Genomic DNA, 17740 nt, shown 5'->3' with positions numbered 1-17740 from the left:
CTGGACTGGAAGAGGAGCAACTGGGACTAGAACCCGGCACCCATATGGGATGCTGGCACTGCAGGTGGAGGATTAACCAAGTGAGCCATGGCACCGGCCCTAATTTTTTAAATTTAGAAGTGGCATAGAAAGCACAAAATAAGGAGACAGGAACAAGACTGAGACAGAACATAAATTCTCTATATTCATTGTTTCATTATTTGAATTTTAAATCATGTAAAAGTTTTATAAAATTATGAAAAAATTAAATAAAAAGGAAATTAAATAAATATCTAAATATGAATTGGAAAATTGGTATGACTTCATGATGTATTTTTTTAAAATGTTTTTTCTAGCTCTTTCTACTGAAAGACTTGGAAGTAGTTATCAATTCAGTAGCATTGAGTTCCCTCACACCTAAACTGTGGTCCCCAAATGTCACTTATCACTTCAAAAGGCCAGAACTCGTTGAAAAAATGGCTTATTCCAAATTTGGAACCAGAAATGCATAAAAAAGGTCTGAAACATCTTTACACTCAAAAAGGCAGGGAAGCTAACAAGGATTGCTAATGTCAGGTCAACAGAACAAAAGGGGGACAATTTAAAGATAGTCCTCCTGGCTAAAGATGAAACAATTTAGGTATAAATAAGATTAATTGCTGTAACATATTAAAATACATCAAGTATTTTCAAATCCCTCGAGTTGATAGTCATGTGCATGTGCACACACGTGTGCGTACACACACACACACACACACACATGCCCTTCATTGCCCACTTGGGAGGATGCTGGAAATTTACTCTTCTGAAAGTACATGAAAATAATCAAGCATTTTTTTCTGCATTTTCTATATAAAATGGACCTTAAAGTAATCAAGCACATATTGATTTTTATACTAGCTTTTTATACTGGTATTTCATAATATAAATACAGAAAGAATGAGAGAATATCACCCTTTTGCAAACTTCTGATAACATAAAGACATTGGCAATGAACATCAATGTTCATTAACTGTCAAGGACCAAATTGTGTCCCCAATTTCTCCAATTCATACATTGAAGTCCTAGACATTAATGTGACTATATTTAGAGGTAGAGCATTCAAGATGTAATTTAAATTAAATGAGATCACTACAAGGGATCAAATGGGATCAATGTCTTTATCAGGAGAGGAAGAGACCCCACCTGAGCTTTCTCTCTCTCTTTCACCCTCTCCCTCCCTCCCTCCCTCCCTAAGCTCACACAGAGGAAAGACCATGTGAGGACACAGTGAGAAGGCAGGAATCCACTATTCAGGAAAACACCTCACCAGAAACCAGCCTATTGGCACACTGATCTTGGACATTGAACCTCCAGAGATGGAAGAAGATAAATTTCTATTGTTTAAGCCATCACTGTGGTATTCTGTTAAGGCAGCCTAACAAACAAATACACTAACATAACCAAGAAAAAGACCAGTCACTGCTGCTTCCTGATGGAAGACTGCACCACCACCTATGAAGCGATTTTATTAGGAAAAATATACAAATCTGAATCACATCAAAGTTCAGCTGTAACCACTGATAACATGCAAATAGAGGGGACAGAGGGACATGCTTCATGATACTAGGGAGATGTACCCTGCAAAACTCTGACACCTATGGAAAACTCCATAGCACAAATGACTCAGTTCCTTCCTAAATAAATTTCAAGGAAATAATATGTATATGTGTTAGGTAGGAAGTCAAATATGAGCTTATGTGTATGTGACAAAGGCCTGAAGAGTTGAAATCTAGGTCCAGCACATGCATCTCAAAGTCATCCCAATAACCTTCTAGAGGAAGCCCAGTATTTGCATCCTGCCCTGCCGACTCTACCCAATAACCTGCCAGGTGGGGGTCCCCGCCCCTTCTGCCTGATAATCTTCCAGGTGCAGCCCAGTATCTGCATTTCAAATCGCATCCTGCTCTGCCCCTTCTACCTCATAACCATCCTTCCTCTAAGGCTCCTCTAAGGCAGGGCGATGCCAGACAGGCTTCCCCCTGTCTGATAACTTCAGGGGAAAACTCAGAAAGGAATTTTTCATATTTACATCCAAAAAGTCCTTTGTTTCAGGAGAAGAAGAGGCAGGAAAGCAGGACCCATCCCCTTAAAAACCCCTGGCCTCAACCAGACATGTGCTCAGCCCTCTGCCTCTATGCTGAACTGCCCACCTGGCCTGGCCAGGTGTACTGTGGGGACCTATGAGCCAGCCATGGGCCCACATGCTAAAGCTTGGCTTGCTGACCATTGGCATTAGTTACTGCTGTGTGGATGTTTATGGTTTCTGTTGAGCTGTGATATCAGGACCGTTTCTTAACCCCAGGCTAGAGTCAAAACAACTATGGCCTTGGGGCTTCCCGTACTTCTTTTCTCACTGACCAAGGCTGAGAAAACACCAGGTGGAAGCTTGTTGTTAGCACCCGAGTCACCTGCTACGTGACCAGGAGCTTGATTGGATGAAGACGCGTGATCACCTTTATAGTTGGACAAGGAGTGCATGGACTGTGCATAATCAGGCACCTGATTGGAGCACCACCGCATGGACTGTAGCATGGACTAAGCTTGCATTACATGCTTCCGCAATGTTATACTATATAAGCTGTTTGTGATATGGTACGGGAGCTTCCCCTTTCTTTCGGAGCTCCCCTTGCTCAAGGGTTTCTCTTTCTATCCTGTTTAAATAAAAGTCTACTGAAGACCGATCAGCTGGGAGAAGTGTCGTTCCTTTGCGGGCAAGGGAGCTACAGTGTACTCTCTCCACTCAACCATGTAACCTCGCTCTCCCCCAGTCTGAGTGACTGGGCACTCTCTCTCAGGTTCTGTCTGGAGAGGTGCCCATCCGTTCTTATGGATGTCCCTACCCTAATAAACCTTGCTATTTTATTTTCCACTACTCTCTGTCTCACGCCTGAATTCTTTCTTGCGCAAATACAAGAACCCTGCCATTCACCGATAACATATGGATGTGAACATTTTGATTGAAAAATATTGAGACGTGTCAAGCAAATTTGGGAAATTCAAACTTTTACTGGATATTATATGTTATTAACTGAACCTTAAGCTATATTTTAAATTTTTATATAATAGGATATCTGGAATTTGCATAGACAACACACTCAGTTGCTCTGTCTTGACCTTTTATCCACTTGGAGCTAATTTAATTTTTCCACACCCATTAGTCCCCCCAGGACAAACTTTCCAATCCCTAAGGCATGTGTCTCCATGCTGCCAGCTTCGTCCTGACTTCCCACAGCAACCCTGACAATCTTCAAGATGCCTTCTTCACATCTGTCCTCCCTGCTCTGGCCATCTTGCTATCCAGCCCATCTAGGAACAGGATTTTGCTAACATCCTTTTAGCACCTCTCATCCCTCAATGCTGACACTTTGCTCCAATTTTGCAACATAGTTTGAATTTTACAAAAAGCAATGAATTTAGGACAATAAGAAAAATAATTTTGTGTGGCCTCCCTAAGATTGACACCATGTTTTTGTTGACCTAATTATTGTATTTCACTGTTTCCAGAAATCCACTGATTAGGCAATTTGGGAAGTATTTTACATCTATTTTTTCTCATTTTCACTAAGTAGGATGACCTTGCAGAACTCAACTGGTTATTCCCAAAAGTAGGTTTAATGGCTGGCAATCTTAACGCTTACATAATTTCCAAGAAGCCTGGATTCCATATTCTCTTTAAAGTCAATAATTCAACCCTCCAATTTTCTATCACTGTCTATTCCAAGTGGACCAAAGGATCTAAAATGATGTAGTGCCCAAGCAGGATATATAGTCAGTATGGAAAGAACAGAAAGGCTAACTTTAGAGCTTTGCTTAAATAAACCACCTCCATTTTCTTGTCTGGATTTCATTACCAATAAGAGGATCTCTTATTCCTTTCTCCACTTTTATCTATTTTCTAAAAGCGTAAGAGTCCTTCAAGGTCAAGGATTACATTCCATTTTCTTTGTAACTCCAGGGCATATTTGTCAAATAGTAGGCATTAGATTAATCTTGAATGAATGAATGAATGAATATTTAGGGTTTTGTGAAATCAGGTTATGCCCAAAGCCCCTGACACCATCAATAGCCTTACATGTCAGCAACTGCCATTCATTTGTGATTAGAAAGAACCCCTGACCCATTAAAAGTCTGCCCTAAATTGTGAGGCTCATGACACTAGAGCACTAATGGGGTACAGTAGAGAGTGTGCTAGATTCTGTTTCAAAACAGCTCTTGATTTTGTGCCATCTTGGGCAAGAGACTGGACAAAGGAAACCACAGATTTTGGTGTCAGAGGTGCCCAAATATGAGTTGGGTTCCATCAGTCTTCTGTTTAAGAGTTTTTGGTTATAAGGAACAGAACTTATTTGAGCAACTTTAAGCAAAGAGAAATTTTAAAAACAACAACAGAGAAGTATCAACAAGAACTTAAGATCAGAAATGAAATGAAGCCAGGCTGCAAAGACTTGGTGCAAAAGCTGAATACGCACCCTCCAAATCAGATCACAGACCCACCCCAATACTGGGTGCCCCATTCTCTAAGACCTTCTTCCCTCTGCAAGTGATTTTTTCCTCTTACATTTGTGAATAGGCTAAACATGGTTTCTAGGTCCTATTTTTCTCTCAGTGCTGTGTCCAGGCAGTCACAGAAGCACACAGTCTGGAGACCCATTTCTAACTTCCTGGGAGATGGTATTTGATTCTCTCCTCACCCAGGTCCAAAGATCTCTGTCTATCAACCCAGCAGGGGCTGCAGGAATCTTTTTTTCTGAAGAATGATGGTTTTAATCATGGATACAAAATGATCAGTTCCCAGGGCCCACATTGGCAGGTGCTTGAAGGATGCCCAAGGCTAAGAGATCAGTTCTGTGGGTGTTGCATTAACCCAGAAAAGAAATGTCAGCAGCTAAACAAAATCAGAAAGTTTTCAGGGGATAGAGGATAGGAAAGGAATATGAGAAGTGTGAAAGAGTTAGAATCACAAAATGAGATGTTGGGGATAAGAAGAGAAGTTTCTGATCTAAGAGAGGTGAATGGCAGAACAGATCAAGAGGACCAAAAATAGGGAGTTTGGATGAAGCTGAGGTAAGAAGAGTGAACAATGGTATCATGTTTAACCAGAGCCAAGAATCTGAATACAAAGACTAGGAAAAGATGTCAAAGGTGAACCAGTGAAAGAAGGCTCCTATGCTCAGTTCCAGGCAGATTTCTGACCCTATTACTGCCCAGATTAGCACTCACCCATGGCTCCTGTTACAGGAGAACAATCCAACCTCCCACACATGGGTCTCAGAGCTCTTCTTTATATAGCCTCCAACCACTTCTCCAACCTCTGGTTCAATCACTCAAGCAATAAAGCCATCTGCAATTGAATGCATTGCTGTCTCACATCTTTGTGTATTAGCACACCCTGTCCCCTCTTTCTAGAATTCTCTCCTCATCCAGCTGCTGGCTTCTATTTGTCCTTCAATACACCTTATCCATCCAAGGCTAACTTACATCCTCCATTCACCCAGCAATTTCTGCAACCCTCCCTTCTGGCCCTAGTGAACTGCTAAACTGCAGTCTCTGTCTCCACAGATTGTGAACTCATGAATTTGGGAAATATTACTTTTATTTCAGTATCCCCAATGCCTGGACATGATCATACCTATCAAATATTTGTAAAAATAATATGACTTTCACAAAAACAGCACACAACAACCCTATAATATTTCCCTCTGGGTCTGAATCATTTCTCCCTCCCTATCTTCCTCCCTCCCTCCCTCCCTCCTGTATTTCTTCTGCTTTTCCATTGCTGCCTATTTCTTCTCTGAACAAGGAAAAGAGAAAATGAATTTCTGCCTCAGTACTTGCATCAGATGGGCATCCATGGATTTTGCTGGTGGTCTTAGAACTAAAGACCTCATTGGCCTTGTGTAATTATACAGGGAAAAGAGGACAGACTTATTTTAAGTAAATTAAAATGTATTCAGAGTAACTGAACCTACATTAGCTATAAATAAGTAAAAAAAAAGAAAATGGCATTCTTTAAAATTCACAGTGGGGCAGACTAAAAAAAATTATTCATAGGTTTTAGATTAAAATGTTGAAAAGTTGATGAAGTCTTAGTGCAGTCAGTTTGCAATAACAGAATACCACAGACTGGGTGGCTTATAAAATAACATAAATTGATTTCTCAGAATTGCAAGGATGTGAAATGCAACATCGAGTTAGTTTCATAGTTGGTGTCTGGTATGCACCTGCTCCCTGGTTTGTAAACAACTTCTCACAACTTCATACGGTGGAAGAGATAGATAGGAGATAGCTGAGGTGTCCTTTATCAGGTATCCAATCACCTTCCAAAGACCCCACTTCCAAATATTCCCCACAATGGGGATTAAGTTTAAACATGAACTTGGGGGAAGCGGGGGGGGGGGGGGGGGACAAACATTTAGACCATAGCAGATAATGTAACCAAACACAGTCCTCATCATTTCAAGCCAGATGACAATAGGATTGAGAGAACTGAAGGTGAACAAATAGAGAAAGTTAGACAATTGCTTTTTCAAAGACTGGAAAATAAATGTTGAGTATGAACTCCGTGCTTAAAGTAGAGTGAAATGACAGCAGACTCATAGAATGGCAGATGTCCTAAACAGCACTCTGGCCTCAGAATCAGCCCTAAAGGCATTCAGATCTGGCTGAAAAGCCCATGAGAGTATTTCAGGCATGGAAAGCCAAGACACTCTGGAAAAAAAAAAAAAAAAAAAAAGGACCTAAATGAAAGATCTCTGCGAGTGAGATCCCAGTGGAAAGAACAGGTCTTCAAAGAAGGAGGTACCTTTCTCTGAAGGGAGGAGAGAACTTCCACTTTGACTATGACCTTGTCTAAATGAGATCAGATTTGGCGAACTCAAAAGGCTTCCATAGCCTTGGAAACTCATGACTGGAGCACAGGGAGATTACTGATGCCATAAACAGGAGTGTCAATTTGTAAAGTCAACAACAGGAGTCACTGTGCACTTACTCCTCATGTAGGATCTCTGTCCTTAATGTGCTGTACATTGTGATTCAATGCTATAACGAGTACTCAAACAGTATTTTTCACTTTGTGTTTCTATGTGGGTGCAAACTGTTGAAACCTTTACTTAATGTATACTAAACTGACCTTCTGTATATAAAGAAAATTGAAAATGAATCTTGATAAGAATGGAAGGAGAGAGAGGGGGGAAAGGGGAAGGTTGAGGGTGGGAGGGAAGTCATGGCGGGGGGAGCCAATGTAATCCATAAGCTGTACTTTGGAAATCTATATTCATTAAATAAAAGTTAAAAAAATAAAGTAGAGTGAAATGAAACTGATGAAAGAGAGACAGACAGACAGAGTGTGTGTTGAGGCAAGGTAAGATTTGAGCATATCCCTGAGCTGCAAAAGAAGATTGAGAAAAGAAAGGGAATCCAAAGGGGATGTTGTTGAAGTGAGAGGCTGAAGGGAGTGGGGCCATGAGCCCAAGGAGGAAGGTTGCTCCTTCCCCCTAAGTGATGGGGTCCGTGCCAGGTTGTCCAGCTCCTCCCCAAACACCCACTTCTTCCTGGCCCTGTCACACTCCCTCTGATCATGCCACACTTCCCCATACTGGCATGGTTTTTGCCCATCTTCTTCTCTCCTCCTGAAAAGTCACACTCTCAATGAAACATTTAAAGAATGAGAGGGGAAGGAAGACCCTGGGTGCTTTAGGAGCTTTGAGATGGAAAAAATGAAAGTTTTTTGTCCCTTGGTGCACTGAAAGGATGGAAGGGCTGCAGCTGGTGAACAAGCAAGCCCCCTAGAGCAGCCCTGTGGGGACTTCAGGGGACAGTCAGTGCTGATGGTGGGACTCAGAGGCTCAGGGAGACCCCAACTGAAGCAAGCATGCCAATGGCATCAGATAATAAAAAGAAACCCACATAACTGAAGTTCATGACCTTCCTGTGAAGTAAGAGGCAACTCTCTTCATTCCCACAGTCAATAGCTTTCTCTAGGAAAAGTTGAGTGATCAAGCCAGATTTATGACACCTCTGAGAGCTGGGAATTTCTAAAAGAAATAAAAATACCAAAGTGAGTATTCTGTCCAAGTCCATGATCAAAGACTTGCAAGACTCACTCTCAAAAAGAAAACTTGCTTAACAGGATTAAGAAAATCTTTGTTTCTCAATCTGTTGCTATGTAAAAATATCTTTGTCCATAACATACAATTAAATATCAATGATAATATTTTAAAGTCTCTATTATAATTGTGATTTAGCAATACTGAATTGTATAGCTATTGACAAAGCATCAGATATAAATAGAATATAAACTTGAGTGGACATGTCTCATCTCTCTCTCTCTTTTCCTGGAATTCTGCAAGCCAGAACATCATAGAATAAGAAAACTTGAAGAAAATCTAAGCCAATAATCTCATCTTATCAGAGATCAGGATGGAAAAGTGAATTCTTAGAACTCTCATCTCATTAGTGGTAGAACCACTGAGCTAGAAACACAGCTTTTCTCATCTTCTCACTAAATAATCTTCACTTGAGAGCATCTTATAAAAATGATGTCAAATCATATTTAATGTTCTCTGTCAAGTCAGTGTACATCCAAATATTTCAAAGATTTACTGTCCAAAATAAATTAGGCAAAATAATGCTTTTGTGCCACAAATGGTAAGCCCTAAAATAGTCATTAAAGTATCTGGAGCCCCTATTTCCTGAGAGTGTTGAAAAGTGGTGGTTTTACTGAATACGAAATTTTCTAAGAGTTCTGAAGGAAAAGTTTGAGATTGAGGTAAGAGATGGTAAGCAGATTATGAAAGAGAAGATTTGGGGCCTGCGATGTGGCTTAGTAGGCTAAGCCTCTGCCTGTGGCCCTGGCATCCCACATGGGCAGCGGTTCGTTTCCCAGCTGCTCCTTTTCTGATCCAGCTCTCTGCTGTGGCCTGGGACAGCAGCAGAACATGGTCCACGTCTTTGGGTCCCTGCACCCATGTGGGAGACCCAGAAGAAACTCCTGGCTCCTGGCTTCAAATTGGCTGTTGCAGCCATTTGGGGAGTGAACCAAACAGTGGATGGAAGACTCCTCTCTCTGTCTCACTCCCTGTGTAATTCTACTTCTCAAATAAAATAAATTAAAACTCTTTAAAAAAAAATAAGATTTACACAGAAAAGCTGAAAGAATAAGAGAAGGGCTAGTATGCTAAAGGAAACCAACAACCAAACCTGGATTTGCGTTCATTTGCTTATAAAAACTTCCCAGAGCATATTCCAAAGAATACTCACTCCAAAATACACTCTGCACAACAATAAAAATGAGGAGTGTGGTGGGTCTATGTTCAAAGAAGGTTGAGAAATTCTGTGTACTCTCTTAAAGATGCCCATGGTAGGGGTCAGCATGGTGGCGTAGCAGGTAAAGCTGCCTCCTGCCATTCAGGCATCCCATGTGGATGCCGGTTCGAGTCCTGGCTGCTCCACTTCCAATCCAGCTCTCTGCTGTGGCCTGGGAAAGCAGCAGAAGGTAGCCCAAGTCCTTAGGCCCCTGTGCGTACGTATGTGGAAGACCTGGAAGAATCTCCTGCTCCTGGCTTTGGTTTGGCTCAACTCTGGCTGCTGCAGCCATTTGGGGAGTGAACCAGTGGATAGAAGACCTCTCTCTCTCTACCTCTGTAACTTAGCCTTTCAAATAAACTAAATCTTAAAAAAAAAAAAAAAAAAAAAAAAAAAAAAAAAAAAAAAAACTTATAAGTTTAAAAAAAATCCCCAGGGTTCTTTGGCATATTAAATGTGCCCAGTCTCCTTATGGTCAAGAAGCTTATCTAACATTTTCTAAGCTTCTGTTGAAGTATAGTGTGCATAATGGTACTGCTTGATTAATTCTCACCAGCCAAACACATGCAGCGTTTAGATCATGAAACAGCACTCCAGAAGTATTTAACCTTTAACAACACTTTTGAAATTCATTTGACCACAGAGCAGAGGTCACTAAACTTCTTCTCTGAAGGATCAGATGGTAAATATTTTAGGTCTGCTGAACACATGAGGCTCTGCTACATATTCCTTCCTTCTTTTTCTTTCCTTCGTCCTTCCTTTTTTTTTTTTTTTTTTTTTTTTTTTGCATAACCATTTAAAATTTAAAAACCAGTCTTACCTCAAGGGCTATGCAGAAAGAGGCCACTGCTCTATTTTTAGCTCTTTTCAGACTCCCTGCCATAGACCACTCCTTCAAGTTATAACACCATTCTTTATAACACCATTCTTATTGAGATCCCATTGCCTCTGGTTCTGCTAGAGACATTTTAGAAAATAGAGATATTGTTCTCAAATACTGAGCATAAGCATCCACTGAAAGGCTGGTTAAATGCAGACTGTTGAGCCTAAAATCTGCATTTTTCTCAAGCACAGTAGGTGATTCTGATACAGGTAGTCCAAGAATCACACATGTATAGAAAGGCTGACAACAACAGAAAATCAACAGTGATGAGAACATTTGGGTTGAAGACCAACAGATGACAATACACAATGAGGGAAAGGAAGGAGGTGGGCCTCAATTATCTCGGAGAACACATTCAAAGATTTGGGGGGGAAAATTGCCATCTCCCTCAAACAATGCAAGACAGACAATGGAAGACGATCCTTTGAGAGGTGGGCAGCCACAGGGCAAGGTTCCCATGCCCTTGGGGATACCTCACCCCCCATCTCTGCCACTACCAAAGCTTTCCCCATTTCCTGGATCCCTCGTTGTAGAGTAGAGCAAGGAGAGGCATTCAACCGCAGGCTCCAATACAGACTTGGAGAAAACAAGGAAGACAGCAATATGTAGCTAAATGAACTAGTGGCCAAGGGTTCAGCCAGATCAATAACAGGCTTTATTCTCCAGATCTTGTAGCTTCCACCCCTTTGAAACCTCTGCTTGTCCCTATGGAATGGATGATTCACTCCTGAGGTATGCTGGAGACAGCTCACAGCACCTGCCAGCCACGCCTACCTCTTCCCAAAACCCTGCTCAGTATCTTCATGATAGTGGCTTGAAATTGTTCACAGTAGGAGAATTTATACCACAGAAATCAGTAAGAAGGTGTTGCTCATTTTTGAGAACTAGTTGTTAAACAGTTATTATTAGTACATTACTGTGCCATACCCATCACTCAGAATGGATAATAGTTCCAAGGGCAAAACTGCAGTCTCTATGTAAAAAACAGATCTTTGAATCCTAGCACCACCCCTTACTAGGTATAGAACTCTTAATCTCTCAGTCTCAGTTCATATTTCTGTAAATGGAGATAGTCCCTTCCACTTTAGGGCTTCGGGTTGTAAAGAAAGTACTGTTGTAAGAGTTCCTGATACATGGTAGGTCTCCACAGGTGAAGCTGACATTTTAATTCCTTAAAAGTAGAATCATGGGAGACTCTGAGAGAATGGTAGTGCTCTGCTTTTCCTGCCTGGAGTCTTCCAAGGTTCACTTGTCTGAGAGCCCTGCCTCTTCCATGAGGGATTGTCAGTGAGGATAACAGGGAGCATTCACTGTACACACAAGACCTTTTCCTGTGGAATAAAGCCACTTGTCCTTTTGGGTTATAATCAAATAAAATCCAGCCAGCAAAAATACACACCCACACACAACCCAGATGTGGTAGATTTTATCACCCTACCTCCAAAGTCATAACTATGCCTGGTCTATGGTACATCCTATTCTATTCATCAGACACAGGCCTCAAGGACAAGCACTACTACTGGAATCATTCATTCAACATTGGTATAGCAATTAATAAAGCAGTTATCAATAAAAATATAAAATGAATCTTAATATATATCTTGCATTCTTACCTAAGTGGAGCATTATCAGAGCCAAGTAAGCCATTCCCAGTACTCCAGGGAACTCCATTGTCAGCAACAATTCTCCTCACCTGTTACCATAGCTGGAGAAGAAAATTGCATACAAGCTGCCATGAGGTAGGTCTAAAAAGCTAACAGTTCAACTTAAATCTCTGAAACCCACTTATTTTCTTGCTATTTATTTCCTCCAAGGGCTAAGAAGATTCACAGTGAACTGTGAGGTGTAGTTGTTACCAATTTGCTTATTAATAATCTGAAATTAATAGGCTATGTGGACCCTTGCCACATATTTGGAGAAGAATTCTGAATACTAGCACAAATGCACCAGGCAGCATGATACGTTTTAAGCTCTTGATTCACTGAGAGAAATGCATAGGAGAGTGAGGGCTCCATTTAAAAGAGAGCGGGAAATCTGGATTCATACCAGCACTAGGAGCCAGCCACATGGAGGAGCATGCAGGCCAGGAAGCATGGAGCGGGTGGCCCAGTGGCCCGGTGGCCCGAAGGCCTGAAGGCGCAGGGCAGCAAGGGGATCATGGGAAGGGAAGGAAATATAAGGGCCAAGGGAAAAAAAAAAGGATGGGCCCACCTTGCTCCAGGCCTTTAATCCACTTCCAAAGGGGTGTGGTTAATTACCCTGATTGGCAGGTGGATGCACAGATGTGGTCAGGCAGGGGCATGGGATCACACAGGGGCGTGGTGAAGGTGTGATCTTCCAGCTCACAGATCTAATCAATTTTATCCTAAATGCCTGCCTACATCAGTTCCACAAGACAAGTTTTCAAAATCCATATCATACTCACCTATCTTTCCGTTAGCCATGGCTTGGTGAAAGCAGAGCTGGGGGACCTACAGATTCCCTCCTCTTTGTCCCTCTGCAAGACTCCAGCTGCCTCCATTTCTCTCATGTCGGCTCTCAAGGGGAGAGAGTTTTCTCCATAGGGCTTTAATTGATTTAGATCAGAAATTAGTATGCAACACACAGTCCCAGATACATGAGCAGTGAGACAGTCAGAATGCCACTTATTTCATTAGGTTATAATTTAATTACAAGCAGAAATTCTTTCCAGTGTGTGTTTCCCATAACCCTTAATGACCAGAGTATAAGGACAACTTCATCTGGAGGAGGACAAGTTCTCCAGAAGAGCTTCTGGAAAGTCAGGGTTGGAGAAGTTGGTGTCTACAGGACAAAGCTTCTGACACACCAGCAGCCCAGTCGCCTCAACATCCATCCTATTTTCCAGTTAACAATTACCTGTCAAATGCCTACGATGGTACTATCTTAGTCCATTACAGAATAGCACAGATTGGGTAATTTATAGACAATGGAAGTTTACTCAGTTCACAGGGTGTCTGGGACAACCATTATCAAAATGTTGACATCCAGTGAGGGCCTTCTTGCCGCATCATAACACCATGGAAGGCACGCAAGAGAACAAGAGGGTGATTTTGTTTTCAGAGAGGACATACAAGTAAGTCAGAGAACTGAGTGGGGGAAGATCTATCATGAACTAGGACAGGTGCCATCCAGTCACCTGGGGACCTACTGGAACAGGAAAGAATGGGAAAAATCTATCCTTCTCGGGATCTTCCTGCTGGAGCAAAGCACTGTTCTCTCCTACTGTGTCCTAGGAAATTGCGCTCCAGGGTCTTTGGCCTTTGCACTCTGGGACTTGCATGAAAGGACCTCTGGGGCTCTCAGGCTTTTGGTCTCAGACCCGGGGCTTCACCATCGGCCTGGGTCTGAGGCTTTGGCTTCTTAGACTGAGAAACACTGCCAGTGGTCTGCAGCTTGCAGATGACCATGTGGGCCTTTTCAGCCTTTCTAGTTATTCCATTTCTCAGAAGAACCCTCGCCATTGTGTGGTAAATGGGCTGGAGGGAGGCAAAAGAGATGTGTGGGAAGTCAGTTAGGAGGCACTGCTGTGGTCTAGGAGAGTAACCTAAGTGTACTGCAAGCACCATGATGCTGAAGGAGACGCCTGCATGAGGGAAAACTCAGAGACTGTTGGCATCTTTTGAAAAACCAGTAATAATCTCCTGTACCTGTGTGTGTGGAGGGGGCGTGGAGTTGTGGTGGAGAGATTCTATTTAACCACAGCTTCAAGAACTACTGGGGACAAGCTGTATGCTGTCCATCAAACCAGAACCCTGTGACTCAGTGTCACATTTCCATAGTTTGAGTCCCAGGGTCCCTAGAGTCCCCAGGCAGGGCATAGGTGACCAGCTACCGGATGTCCCAAATCATTCTGACTGGTGATAGGGGTAAAACGGCAGCAACTAAAGGTGATCTTGGTTCTTGTCTCACATGAAAGAAGACTTTCTACGTTGACAAGGAAATGAGCAAAGCAAGAATTATTTAGTCAGAAACCTCCTGCGGCAGCCGCCAGGAGGGGCCTCCAACAGGCAGCCCTGAGGAACGATAGCAGCCAAGCCTTTTAAGCACACTTTGGGGAAAAAAACAGAACAGCCACTAACAACCAATCAGATGGTGGGGAAAAAAGTCATCAAAAAGCTGGATTTGTAAGCCCACCTATCCTGTCTAGCTTGCTTATGATAAAACAAAAAGCCACCAGAAAGGTGTGATTGGCAACTTCTCCTTTCTATTTTCAGGATAAACCAAAACTCAGAAGAGTAGGATCACTACTTCCTTGCTTATAATAAAACTGGAAGCTCAGTAGTGGAATTTGGTACTTTTATCTTACTAAAGGTAGCTTTAGGGGAGAAGCAAGCATTTTGCATCCTGTTAAAAAGACTTCCCTTTCAGGGCCGGCGCCGTGGCTCAGTCGGTTAATCCTCTGCCTGTGGTGCTGATATCCCATATGGGCACCAGGTTCTAGTCCTGGTTGCTCCTCTTCCTCTTTCTGTTATGGCCCAGGAAAGCAGTGGAGGATGGCACAAGTGCTTGGGTCCCTGCACCAGCATGGGAGACCAGGAGGAAGTGCCTGTTGCAGCCATTTGAGGGGTGAACCAACGGAAGGAAGACCTTTCTCTCTGTCTCTCTCTCTCTCACTAACTCTATCTGTCAAAAAAAAAAAAAAAAAAAAAAAAAGACTTCCCTTTCTTCATTCTGGGACTGACCTAAATGCCTATTAGTCCATCTATCTCCTCACACTAGGTCAGGTACTTACCTTGAGGCCCTTTAAACAGCTCTTGCTCTTGAGGAAGCGAAGAGATACCATGGACAGAGACTAGAGTTGGAGTGACACACTAAGATGAAGCCATTTAGTTGTTTGAGGACCTTGCACAAGCTGCTCCCCTCTTGTGCCCCAGTTCCTTCATCTCACCACACACTAGGACTAATCTACCTGCTTTCCAGGTTTCCGTGAGGATTAACTTAAAGGAAATGAGCTCTGAGAAGCCTCAGTAAAAGAGACTTGCTTATGTTCTTATTCAAGAGGTACTGTGGCCCCTTGGGGAATGTGGGCCCAGGCTCATGTTTGAATTCCACCTCTGCCCTTTATTCTCTGTGACTCTGGGCCAGTTAATAAACTTCTCTGAGTCTCCCCTCATTCACCTGGCCAATGGGGATGCTAAAGCCTCCCCCAGAAAGTGGGCACAGAGGATGAACGACTCAGTCCTGTTCATCTGTGCTTCCACCTGCACTTCTCTGCAGGGACATGCTGGGGCAGCCTTTTCTCGAAACAAACAGGAGTGCAGCTCTGAGGACTGGGAGGCACTCAGGCAACACCCTCACTGGCTACCTGAATTTCTCTGCATCAAGCGGATGAAGATTATTCAGAGTGAAGAGTAATCATTCTGTCAGATATCCCTGGGGAGAGACTCTAATTAGCATTTAAAGAGACGCTGGAAATGGATATCGCTGATAAGGTAAAACCTTACAGCTTGGAACTCTGCACTAAAAATGTGCATCCTGCTCTGACAAGCAAAAGAAAGGAAACCACCACAAGTTGTTTTCCTGTTTTTCAATGGAGGAAGGGTGACTTGTGCTTATTCTGACAGCTCCAGACTTGTGGTCAAAAACAAGCTTGCTCTGGCAGTGCACTTGTGTTCACTGATCCAGCACAGTCCCGGAACACCCAGTATGTGCAGGCACCCTGCTGCATGTAATAGAGATATGCCATGCACCTCCAGGAATTCACAAGAGTCAGACGTGGTAAAGGCCTCAAGGACCAGTCCTCAGAGCTACAGCAGCTCAGGCATGTAGGTAACGAGAATTTCTTCTAGGATATAACATTTTAGCTATAGCCCACATTATGAGTGGGAGAACAGAATGCAAAGTAGCCACCCAGATCTGGGCATTGCATGGACGTCACCTATCTGGTGGGAAGAAAGGTGGGGCACGTGGAGAAAATGTCAGGAGCCAAGACAGGAAGGCATGGACGGGAACCTCCAAGGGAACCTTGAACTCAGCCATACAGCATCCCCAGAAGGAAAAGTCAACTTGGTTAATCAGAAAGGGAGAAGGAATAAGCTAATGAACAGTGGAGTTAGAGGGCCACAGACTAACTGGCCATTGTCTCAAGAGAATGTAAACTGTAGGGCAGGGCTCAGTCAGAAGGGTGAAGACACATACCTAGTGTCACACAGCAGCTGCATGGCAGAGCCAGCAATGGAAGTCAAATTTCCTCTTTGCCACACAGCCCTATACCCCTCCCTGTGCTCTGCACTAAAAGCAAGGACCTCTGGGGTGTGAAACTCTACAGCCTGGCCAACAGAATGGGAGTTGTGCTTTGTATTACTACAGCCCAGAGTCAACAATAATAAGAGGACCATCCAGGTCCCTTATTCATATCAAGCACTGGGAGAGGGAGAAAGCAGGAAATGCAAGCCCAGACTTATCAACAAACTTCCAGAGAAACAGAAGGCCTGGATGATATCCAATACTAGAAGAAGTCTAAACATCCGATTCTAAGTGAATGATAACAATAATGAACCCACTCAATTACTCCTTAACTCTTTAACATTTTTACAAATATTATAACATTAAAATACCAATGACATAGTATTAAGATAAAAAAGGATACCATGTACTGTTAACAATAATGAATTAACACTGTCTCAAAGATAAAATGGAAAAAATGGTAAATACAAATAACCCAGAAAGGTTGGTAAAGATTATTTTGGTAAATATGATGAAGTAAAAGTATTTTTAAGACTTATCTATTTGTTTCAATGGCAGAGTAAGAGAGAGAGAGCTCTTTCATCTTCTAGTTCATTCTCCAAATGCTCACAATACCCAAACCGAGGCCAGGTCGAGGCTTGTAATTCATCCTGGTCTCCCACATGAGTGGCAGGAATTTAAGTACTTGGGCCCTTATTGGCTGCTTCTAAGTGCATTAGCAGGAAGCTGAAATGGAAGAGGAGTTGAGACTTAATTCCAGACTCCTCTATGGGATGTCCCAAGCAGCAGCTTAACCACTGCATCACAATGCCCACCCCAAAGTATATTTTGGATTTTGTTTTTTAAATTATCTTCAATTAATATGTTGTATCTTTATAATACTAAGGTATACAAAATATACACACACAAATATCTATCTATCTAGATAAATGTAAATTATATTTCTCACTTCACTCTCTTCCACTGAAAATAGCTGACTAGCTATGTTCAAGATCATTTAAATCGGGGCTGGTGCTGTGCACAGCGGGTTAATGCCCTGGCCTGAATTGCTGGCATCCTATATGGGCACCGGTTCGAGACCCAGCTGCTCCGCTTCCGATCTAGCTCTCTGCTATGGCCTGGGAAAGCAGTTGAAGATGACCCAACTCTTTGGACCCCTGCACCCATGTGGGAGACCCGGAAGAAGCTCCTGGCTCCTGGCTTCGGATTGGCGCAGCTCTGGCCGTTGCGGCCAATTGGGGAGTGAACCATCAGACGGAAGACCTCTCTCTGCCTGTCCTCTCTCTGTGTAACTCTGACTTTCAAATAAATAAATAAATCTTTTAA

General features: G+C 42.7%; 1 long non-coding RNA gene across 1 annotated transcript in view; it reads right to left on the bottom strand.

Annotated features, from left to right (window-relative positions):
- LOC149128472 (uncharacterized) overlaps positions 1-12367 on the bottom strand; it is a 68017-nt gene extending 55650 nt beyond the window's left edge. Inside the window, exons 1-2 of the long non-coding RNA XR_016213009.1 lie at positions 12254-12367; positions 11821-11912 (exon numbers count right to left, since the gene is read on the bottom strand). This is a non-coding gene — a long non-coding RNA (uncharacterized LOC149128472). The remainder of the gene's footprint in view (positions 1-11820; positions 11913-12253) is intronic.
- Between the last annotated feature and the right edge of the window lie 5373 nt (positions 12368-17740).

Source organism: Oryctolagus cuniculus, chromosome 1, assembly GCF_051225735.1.
Source record: "Oryctolagus cuniculus isolate XC-2025 breed Fujian yellow rabbit chromosome 1, ASM5122573v1, whole genome shotgun sequence".
In the NCBI taxonomy this organism is placed as follows: Eukaryota; Metazoa; Chordata; class Mammalia; order Lagomorpha; family Leporidae; genus Oryctolagus; species Oryctolagus cuniculus.
The sequence above is the reverse complement of the archived record's forward strand: the minus strand, read 5'-3'. Positions and strand labels throughout refer to the sequence as shown.